The sequence below is a fragment of the Anser anser genome, assembly GCF_964211835.1.
Source record: "Anser anser genome assembly, chromosome: 5".
Taxonomy (NCBI): domain Eukaryota; kingdom Metazoa; phylum Chordata; class Aves; order Anseriformes; family Anatidae; genus Anser; species Anser anser.
In genome coordinates, this window is record NC_139725.1 from 25,115,264 (window position 1) to 25,125,052 (window position 9,789).

The window sequence follows — 9,789 nt, forward strand, 5'->3', positions numbered from 1 at the left end:
ATGTTGTGCAGCTGTTTAACTGTGGGCATAGCCAGGATTTTCAGAAGTAACTAATGGTTCTGTTGCCCAAATGAAACCTTTCAGAGCACCAAACAGTGGGTAGAGACATATCTTAAAAATCAATATCTAAATGTGTCTGAAGTGGCATACTAAGCATCTTTTAAAAGTCTTAGCTTATCACTTAGGAATAGGAGTTGTCAGGGAGTCATAAAGCAGGTGAGGGTTTTTATTTTAATGTTTATATTGATTTTTCTCTACAGAATGTATCCTCTGAGGAATGTTTGCCAAGTTCCCCAATCAGATTTATTTTTCATGCCACAAAATGAATTGAACTATTCAATTTGATATCTTGGAACGGCTCCATACGGCAAGTTTTTTGAACTCAGCTTGTGGAAAGCAACCTGTGGGAGAGGCTTGTGCTCTTATTTTGAGTGAAGAGATTTAAAAGTATAGTATAGGAAAATACTGAAGAGCTGAAGTAAACAAATAAAAAAGTCAGCTTGGGACAGCTTAATCATAACTGTATGTTTGATTTCCACTGCAGAAAAAAAATAATAATAACAAAAAAAAATCAGCTACTATTATATGATTCTGTGAAAATCTGAACAGCTTTTTTCAATAAAAATGTTGTACTGTGCTATGCACAGTGTAGAATATTTACAGAGTATTTTGGAAAATGCAGTAACTTCAGCAGAAGCAAACAAGGAATCACTTGTCACTCATTCCTTCCAATCTGAGAACACATCCAAAAAAAAAAAAAAGATACTAAACATTGCAATCCAGATGTAAGCAGGAAAAATGAAAGTGCTTTTGGAGAAAATCAACAGTAATAACAAAAACCCCAATAGTTGCATGTGCTCTGATGTCAAACTTCTCTATGCAAATTCAGTATGTTATCTAGGGCAAAAAAAATAATAATTATAGAAAGGTACACACTATTTTATACAGAGGCTGCACTTTCAATTGACAGAAGAAAATTGAATTCCAGATTTGGGACTGAGATTATTTAGTATGACACTCCCCCATGTCCTACAGAGCTCCACTATGAAATGTCTAACACACAGATGAGTGTAAGAATAGCACTTGAGGTACTTTGCACACCTAGTTGTTCAGCACTCATTAGTAAAGTCTTCATTGCTATTTGTAACTACATGCTTTTAAACATCACTGACAACCTGGTGGTTTTTTTTGGTTTGGTTTGGATTGGTTTTTGTTTGTTTGTTTGTTTTTAAGGAAAAATAATAATCCAGAATAACAAGTCAGCAACTCAGAATTGTTTCTGGCCAATAGAATTTGTGATATTTAGATATGTCTAATATTTTCAGTATGTAAACATCCATAGGACAAAATATTAGGACGTTGACATATTTTCCAAAGTAATGCTAGTAAAGAACTTTCTGATTATTGATATGCGTAGATCCTAGAAGTAAATGCATGAAGCTATTGTGCCATTAGTGACATACCTTCTTAAACAGCTAATATGGAGAAATGAGCACAAGTTCAGTTTTACAAGTTTTGGAAAGATTAAAAGAATACAAAAAAAAAAATCTAAATATGGAAATGGAGCCATTTCTGTCAGCATTTTTAATTTTGGTCTACTTTCTGCGAAAGAGAATGAATGTTAATGTTTTCCTCAACATGATCTGAAAGTATATGATTACTAATGAAATGGAGATTATTAGCTTTTATTACATCTTCTTTTTTAAATCAAGAAGGTGGCTCCAGAGGGTTCAACTGTGTCCTTGAGGAACACTTCTGGGAGGTGCAAAGTAGCAGATATCAGGCCTGTTTTACTTTCACCATTCTTTTGGGCAACACTTTTTTGTTCCCAGGTATACAGCTCAAGTCTTAGGACCAGATTAAATCAGGTTTTAGGATGGGATATAGATTTAACTCCTCTCTTTTCATATCAAAACTTTAATTCTGTTTCTTCTAGCATAGAGGACCCAAAAATCTAGAGACTCGTGAATTGTGTGGATAGTTAATGGATTTTCTGTCCAGTTGCTTGACTTGACTGTTGCTTTTCCTGCACCAGACTGGTAGAGCATCTTCTCACTTGATGAAACTGGAGACAAGACCGGGAAGCTCCTGCTAGAAATCACTTGGTGTCAAAACTAGAGGTAGAGTAACCTCTTCTCACCGAAAAAAGAAGGGAGGGACCTGTCACAGCACTGTGGAGGAAGTGCCTAAAAATCATCACAGTCTTGTGTCATCCCCAGTAGTGAGCACCAGCTCTTAATGTATGTGGGAGGCTTCAGAAAATCTGCACTGAATACTTAAGGAGTTTACTGACCTCCAGATTGAAGAGAATCCTGAGGAAGGGCAAGATGAAGAAGGTGGGTCAGCAGCATTGCAGCTCTTCATTATGCCATAACATCTGTTGCTATCAGACTGAAAGCATTTCTGTTCCTCTTATTACCACTTCAAGCCTGAACCTAATCCTACGGCCAAAGTAAATACTGCATAGATCAGGCAGATTTCATCATAACACTTTCTGTAAAGTGTGGTTGTATATATTGAATTGCTTGAAATGACCACAAAAAGAATTTCTCTCTTAATTTACTGTAGTGATTTACTGTTTTGACTAATGTTTTTTTTTTATTTTATTATTATTACTATTTTATTGCTTTACAAACATCACCACATAATGTCATCATCTCGGAGCACTACACTATATATCCTGTAAAAATATTCTCCACCAGTATAAATAAAGGCTTTAAACATGTCACTCTTCATTAATATCACAGCATCAGAAACCAGAGACAAAAGGGAGGAGGGCAAATAGTTGTTGCTTTATTTAGAAGCAAAGTACAAGGGGAAAAAAATGTCTCACTAGTTACAAGGCACATGGCGATGTCACAGTCCACAAATATTTTGGTGCAAGGAATATAACAGTCTGTATCAGTTAATTTTTGTAACACTTAACACTAACTGGAGCAGAAGGAAAATACAGTATGTTCCTTTACTGCCGTTGTTTATAGCTAAATATAGGAATCCTATAGAGCCTGTAGGTAAATTCTTGTTATCTAAGGGATCATTCATTACTCAGTCAAGTCAGCGCAGGAAGACAAGGCCATCACACACTATTGAGATGCCTAATATTTGCTCAGGAGTGTTTTGAAACATCTGACCTGAGTTCACTCTTAATTTGTCCTCTTCAGCATGTTCGCAGCCAAATCACTGCTTGCATCTCAGCTATATGATAAATGACACTATAACAGAATGGTACCTGTATGCACACCATGCCCTCACTCATCTTCTTTTCCTTTAAAATTAAATCTGAATGTTCAGTGAGGAAAGAGCTGCAGTGAAAACCAATGTTTTCAACAGCCTGGAAGAGTGGGGACTACAGCTGCAGGAGTAGCCAGCCGCACTGCCAAACAGTGCTGCCAAAGAGTGATACAGGACCCTCAGTACACCAAATTGCTGCGTACATAATGTTGTGTAACCTTAGGTGACATGATTATTTGGAGGAGAGGTTATGTTAGTGACTTGAATTATAAATGCCTCTTGGCACATCATGATGTTGACAAGATTGACAAATCTGTACCCAGACTGTATACATACATACACCCATCATATACACTTCTCACCTTTCCAGATTTATCCCAGCATGATTTTTAACAGAATTTTAAAATGACTTAATAGAAGTTAATTTAATAAGTAGCAGGCATGAGAAAAGAAGAATTAATACCTTCAAATACTGATATTTAATTTATCAGAGCTTTTTAAAAATTGTTCTGATGGCCCATAAGAAAATTATGATAGCAACTGCTGATACCAGGAAACAGGATGGTACCTAATATGCACAAATATACAAGATTTCCAAGGCAGAAAAGTTCTGTCTAGGTGGAATCTATTTCAGCTGTTTTGAAACTTGAATGTGAAGTGGTAAGCAGACTGTGTAGAGCATGATCTTCTTAAATGCTTGCAGTTCATGACTGATAAATGCTCCCCAGTAATCAGAAAAGCTGACAACTAACTCTTCAAACGTAATACTCAGCTTTCACTGTGCTTTCTCTAATTTGTTGATGTTCTCTAATTAGCCATTAGTATGGCATGTGAAAGCACACTGAATAGTTTCTGCACCTAGAGTCTTCAAAAACATTATAACTCCATGTTGGTGTAGTGGTTAGCTCCTGGATAATATCACTTGCAGGTTGTTCAAAGGGTTTCTTGAAATGCTCTGTTCTTGTGCAGTTTCCAGAAGGGTAGCATATCAAATCTGCTGAACCTTGAGATGAGACGCTGTAAAAAGATGCACAGTACAAACATTTTGGAGACAAGATGGTTCACAAATTGTATCATCATGAAAGAGAGGTGTGTCAAGGAGGAGGAATCTCTAGTTTTTGGGAGACATTTTTAAAGATGAATGATAATAGCTCTCTAAAGACTGGCGTTGTGAGGCAGACTGTCCTTGGTGTAGCTAGACAACATAGCATAGTGGTGCAGCAAAGAGGTTAAGACATTATAAACTGAAGGACAAAGCTGAACACTATAAAAAATTAAAGTGCAGTCTATGGTCAGTGGAGGCAGAGAAAGAAGTAATAACTTGTAAACTCTCTTGTTACTCCAGAGAATTTGTTGTTGTTTTTTGATGCGTTCAATAGATACTCAAAGACAAACTGCATCTTATCCTTGGCACAGCTGCATAAACACCTATACAAATGATTAATTTTACATGAACACATTGTCAGGATTTTGACAAATAAATGTGTTTGCTTTCTCATTTCTACATCAGAAAGTGGACAAAAACATTGAGCAGAACACCTCCTGATAACAATTCACAGACTGCACATCCTAGGTTTTAATAGTCCTGAGTGAAAATGTTTCACAGTCTACAAGAACTGCACGCGTTAAGAATTTCTCATTTCATGATGCCAAAGAGGACTGAAATACCTAGGCTCAGCTTTCCCCAGCTGCATATGCTCCTTTGTGAGTGGTGATGGGTTCAACCATTCATGTGATGTGTAGGGAGGGAGCGCTCATATTACCCTGTCACAAATGTGTTGCATCCTCATGCCTTGTGGAAGGGGGGAATGTGGTAACTGAAGCTCGCAATAGCTAAAAGTTGGCTGCCATGCAAATTACTGTTCATGCACTTCAGTTTCTTCTGATGTGCTGAGGTCCTAATGTGGATATTATGCTGATGCTTTGGGGATGGTACCGGGAAAAAAGCTGCCCAACTCACCTCCCACACTGAAGTGCTGTGTTGGATCAGTCTTTCCTCATGACCCTGGAGGTCCAAATGCACCTTCAGTGATTGTTACACGTGCAGTAAAGGCATAGCTGCTTTGAGACATAAAAACATCATATGTGTGGGATAAAGCAGTCATCTAGGCTCACTGCAGTTCATGGAGAAGGACCCTCCAGAGAACCATTCATCCCACTTTAAGTAAGTAGTTGTCTAACACATAAAATTAATTATTCTCCTGCTTCTCTTCATCAGACGGAACATGAATAACTACTTTAGAAAGTACACTTAATTTTTAGCAGACAAAATTGGTTACTACAGAAAAAAAAAAGTAGACTTTGATTTAATCACTTTATGTACTCAGTATATTTACAAAGGTGATGGGAATATTATTCAAAACCTTTGTACCACGGAATAAGAAAATAATAAATGTCATTGTAACCTCTGAATAACTTTGAGGCAACATTTTTCATCTTTGGTTATACAACAAAATGAAGCATATATCACACCAGATACTTCACAGGAAATTTTAAATGTCAAATGTCTAGAGCTTGATGTTTAGAGCAAGTGGGAAATTTAATTTCAAATTAGAATTTTCTAATTTATCTTTTCTGTAAACTTATTAAAAAAACTTGTAATATTGAAGTGATAGAGTTTGTGAGGTTTCTATCCTCTTTAGTGTAAAATTTTCATTGCTGTTCTGCCTGTAATACTTTTTTGTCAGGTTGTTGGAGGTTTGTTCAGGCTAGCTGTGAGTTCTTGGCTGCATGTGAAATACGCTAGAAATTAGGTCCCATATGGTTCTGGACACAACCCAATACTAACATCAGAGGGGTTACTTGTAATTTGGGAACTCAAATCTACTCCATACCCAGAAATCTGAAATCACTCAGATCAAAGTTCTGTTTCAGTTGAGCTCTCATCAAAGGTCTAAATGTAATGTACATGACAACAGGAAGCCAATGCAGAGAGGAAAGAGTGAGTAGGCAGAATTCCACTCCCTATGGCCAGGAATAGATCTGCCGTTGTTAGCAGATCTGCCACTAAACGCAGTGCACAATGCTGTAAATATCACAGCGTTGCACTAGCTCCATCTTACAAAAAGATCACACCAGGGCAATAGTGATGCGTCTTCTCTGCTATATACAACTGCAGTGTTAAAAGGGGGGGAGGGTTGCCATTGTGTTCATACATTTTTTGTTGTGAAAAGTATGTAAAATATTTTTATAGCTGTCTGGATTCCCTCTTTTCCTTCAGGCATTTTTCCTCAGGCAGCCTTCCAAATGCAAGGCCATCATGCAAACAAAATAAATAAATAAAATAATTGAATGAGCACTGCACGTATAAAACCTAGGCATTTTAAAGGAACAGGTTAGAAATTTGGGTTTTGCATGGTTTTCAGTTTAAAAAGTAAGAGAGCAGATAAAACATGACAGCTAATCTCCAGTGATCACTGAAAATGTTCTAAACCTGCCTTTTAATGGTTTGCTTTTTAAAGGCACATAAAACAGTCAATAATTACCTTTAATTTTTAGAACTTGAAATTCTTTGATCTGCTTTTTTTTTCCTTGGTGGCACATTGTTCAGGTTCCGTCTGTTCTAATCCATATTTTTTTGCAGATACGTGGAGTGAAATAGTTCTACAAATTCTCTGAAACAAAACACATATGAGTAAAACAATTGCTAACAGTAACCATGGGGGAAGCCCATTAGCATTGGTCTGATGATTTTTGACAGAATTAGATCCCAGGAAAATTTTGGAGGCCAAAACCAGCATTTCATAAAGCATAAATTGACTGGTAAGTGTGCATTGATGCTCCTCTCCTCTGATAGCTCCTACCCATGACTCTCCTTCTAGAGCACTGCAGCTGCTGGGCCTGCAGTTTCCAACTTCCTCGTGCCTGAGTGAGAGGACTGAGAACAGCTGTAGTGCTGTATTGTTCAGGAAACAGCAGAACTTTCATCATGTAGAACCTTTCTGGTAGTCAACACTGCATTCTAGCACCAGGAAACAAAGTTAACATGTTTCACTGCTGATCTCAACCCCTCCAGTAAGACTGAGTCTTTTCAATGTTTGCATTCATGTGCTGTCCCTGTGCAGAAACCTCATGGAAATATGGTAGTATCCTGTGTGAGGTATTATGCATTTGATGGGAAATTTATTCTCCTTCCTTCTGTAGAAATCTAAATCACATGCACCCTGAAAACTTAAGACTTGCCTGTTTCCATACACAGATATCTAGCAAGGCCTCCCCAGCTGAGGCAGAAAAAGGAAGCCAATGAGAATTCAATACTTCAGTATTGGCAGACTTTGGCAGTTCTGCAAGAATGACCAACCTGTGTCTTGAAGGGCAGAAGTTCATGAACAAATGGAAGATGGATGCAGAAGAAAAGAAGACAGAGTCGGCAAATTAAGGCATTAACACACAGCAGGGAAATTACACAGGTGGTATTACTTGACCAAGAGAGATAGGAGGAAACACAGCTCGGTCCAAACCTTTCTACAGAAACATTCACCAAGCTGGAAACATGAAAAGTAAGAGAACACCCAACTGAGGAGAAAATAGAAGGAATAATGTGTGTTGGTAGATTAAAGAGTACAGAACTGACTAATTAAGTGGAATATTGTGCAATGCAGTACTGCAGGCAAAATACAAAAGAGAGAGCAATTTCCTGAAGGGTGCAATCAGCAAATTGGGATTTCCTGAGCTTTTTAAGTGAAAATGTGCTGTGTTACTCTTGTGTGAGGGGAGACAGCCTTAAGATCAGTTGCACTGTCCTCAGTGAAATAAAGAAAGACATCGTTCGTGAGAGAATGAAGAGCCTCCTCTAATGGACTGATGTGCATGAAGGGTAGTGACTTCATGCCTTCATTTAACATGGTGAACTCATTTTTTTGTAGTGCCTCTGCTCCACGGACAAAGAGGAATTTTTCTGTGTATTCTTTTTACCAAGATACACGGGAACTTACTGAGATTTAACCCGGCAAACAAAGGATTAGGAAAGCAAATGTAAACATCTGCATATGCCAGCAAGGACAGAAAACAATCTGCCCTTATTTTCTGGGTGTGCTTTTTGGTCACCTGTGGGAAATATTTTTTTGCACAAATGGAGCTTCCTTGTCCAGAGGAGTCTGGAACAGCCACCATCAATACTGCCAGCTTATGGAACAGTGGTTGTCATGCACTGGGGGATATGGTTGAAGCAAACACAAATCCTTAGCAATTTCCCCCTCTGTGCTTGCCTTCAGAGTTACCTTAGATGAGTGCTCAAAGATTATATAACCTGGCAGCAGCTCTTTAGGCTGGTTTGTGAGCCTACAATATTTGCCATAGCTTGCTTAAACTAAAAAGGTTGTGCTTGATCAGGGTTATTTAAATACTGTTCTCACAAGTGTAGCTTCTCTCAGATGTCATACATCAACAGAAGTTCATGTTTTTTCTAATTAAAACAGTTTGCAATAATTAAATTGTATGTGGCTGTATTTCTACTTAGAAAAGGCTAAATAGTTGGCAAGACTCCTAAAGTAGGATTAGACTGCAGACCAGCTCAGACAATGCTTCCAGGCATTGGGGATGTACTGCAAAATCAGTTTAATAAAGTCTGATTAGATTACTTTCTCTGGTCAATTTGAAGCACACTGGCCACAGGATAAATCATCTTTTTATCTCACTGTGCTGCTCTTTTTCTTTGCTGAATCATATTTTAAAAACATTAAGCATATTTTTAAACAAATATTTATTTAAGGATGCAAGGAAACATAAACTTGTGAATTCCTTGTTGCCCAAGTGCAATTTGATATTATATCTCAGTGTAAAAGATGTAAAAGATGTAAAAGACCTGAGATGTCTGTAGTGAGTTGTTTACCTTCTTATTTTATCTCCCTTTTTTCCATACATAGATATCCTTGCTAACATCACTAGTAAATAGTCTTGCATTTCTTAACCTGATCTGTCAAGATCAGAGTTTATGTAGTGAAAACAATGGTAGTTAGATGTTTCTGACAAAAAAAAAAAGAAAAAAAAAGTTTAGGAAGGGTGTAGATTTCCTTCAGATTATGTTTATGCACTGTTTTCAAACTGAAAAACATATGAATAGAGAAAGGAGAAAGGAGAGAAAGAAGAGAGAAACCATCCCCTCATATTTTCTGGGGAGGCTGCACAGACTAGACAAGGAGCCCTGAAAAGTCCTGGAAGACTGGTGTTAAAAAGTCAAAGCAAAACACTGACTGCTGTAAACAAATTTCTTTTTTAATAAGCTTTCTGCAAGTTTCTCACTTTACACTAACTGCCTTTGGTATCTAGTGCACAGGAAATGCAAGATATACTTCTAATTTGTGCATGGAGCTGTAAAGTCGCAGGCATATGTAGAGTTTGAAGTCTTGAGACATCTTCCAATTTAGGCATTTAAGGATCTGAGAATCATCTTCAAGTTCTGCACTGGTGAATGCAACACCTTTGCCTCTTCTAAGCCTGGGCATACCAGCACAATACACAGCAGCATTAATATTCACTCCATTCTGACTAGTGTCTTTAAAAATACATATGTACCTTATATATGATCTAGGTCTTAAAAATAAGACTGAGAAAGGTACT

General features: G+C 37.5%; 1 long non-coding RNA gene across 3 annotated transcripts; it reads right to left on the reverse strand.

Annotated features, from left to right (window-relative positions):
• Positions 1-2,988: 2,988 nt before the first annotated feature.
• Positions 2,989-8,580, reverse strand: LOC310900533. Of its 3 annotated transcripts, none has more exons than XR_014585203.1 (4): positions 7,532-8,580; positions 6,717-6,845; positions 5,192-5,292; positions 2,989-4,248 (listed from the first exon to the last, which is right to left on the reverse strand). It is a non-coding gene; the product is annotated as an uncharacterized lncRNA (long non-coding RNA). The 3 variants fall into 3 exon arrangements; XR_014585204.1 differs by having other exon boundaries at positions 7,414-7,541; XR_014585205.1 differs by lacking the exon at positions 7,532-8,580 and adding an exon at positions 7,035-7,374.
• Positions 8,581-9,789: the final 1,209 nt, after the last annotated feature.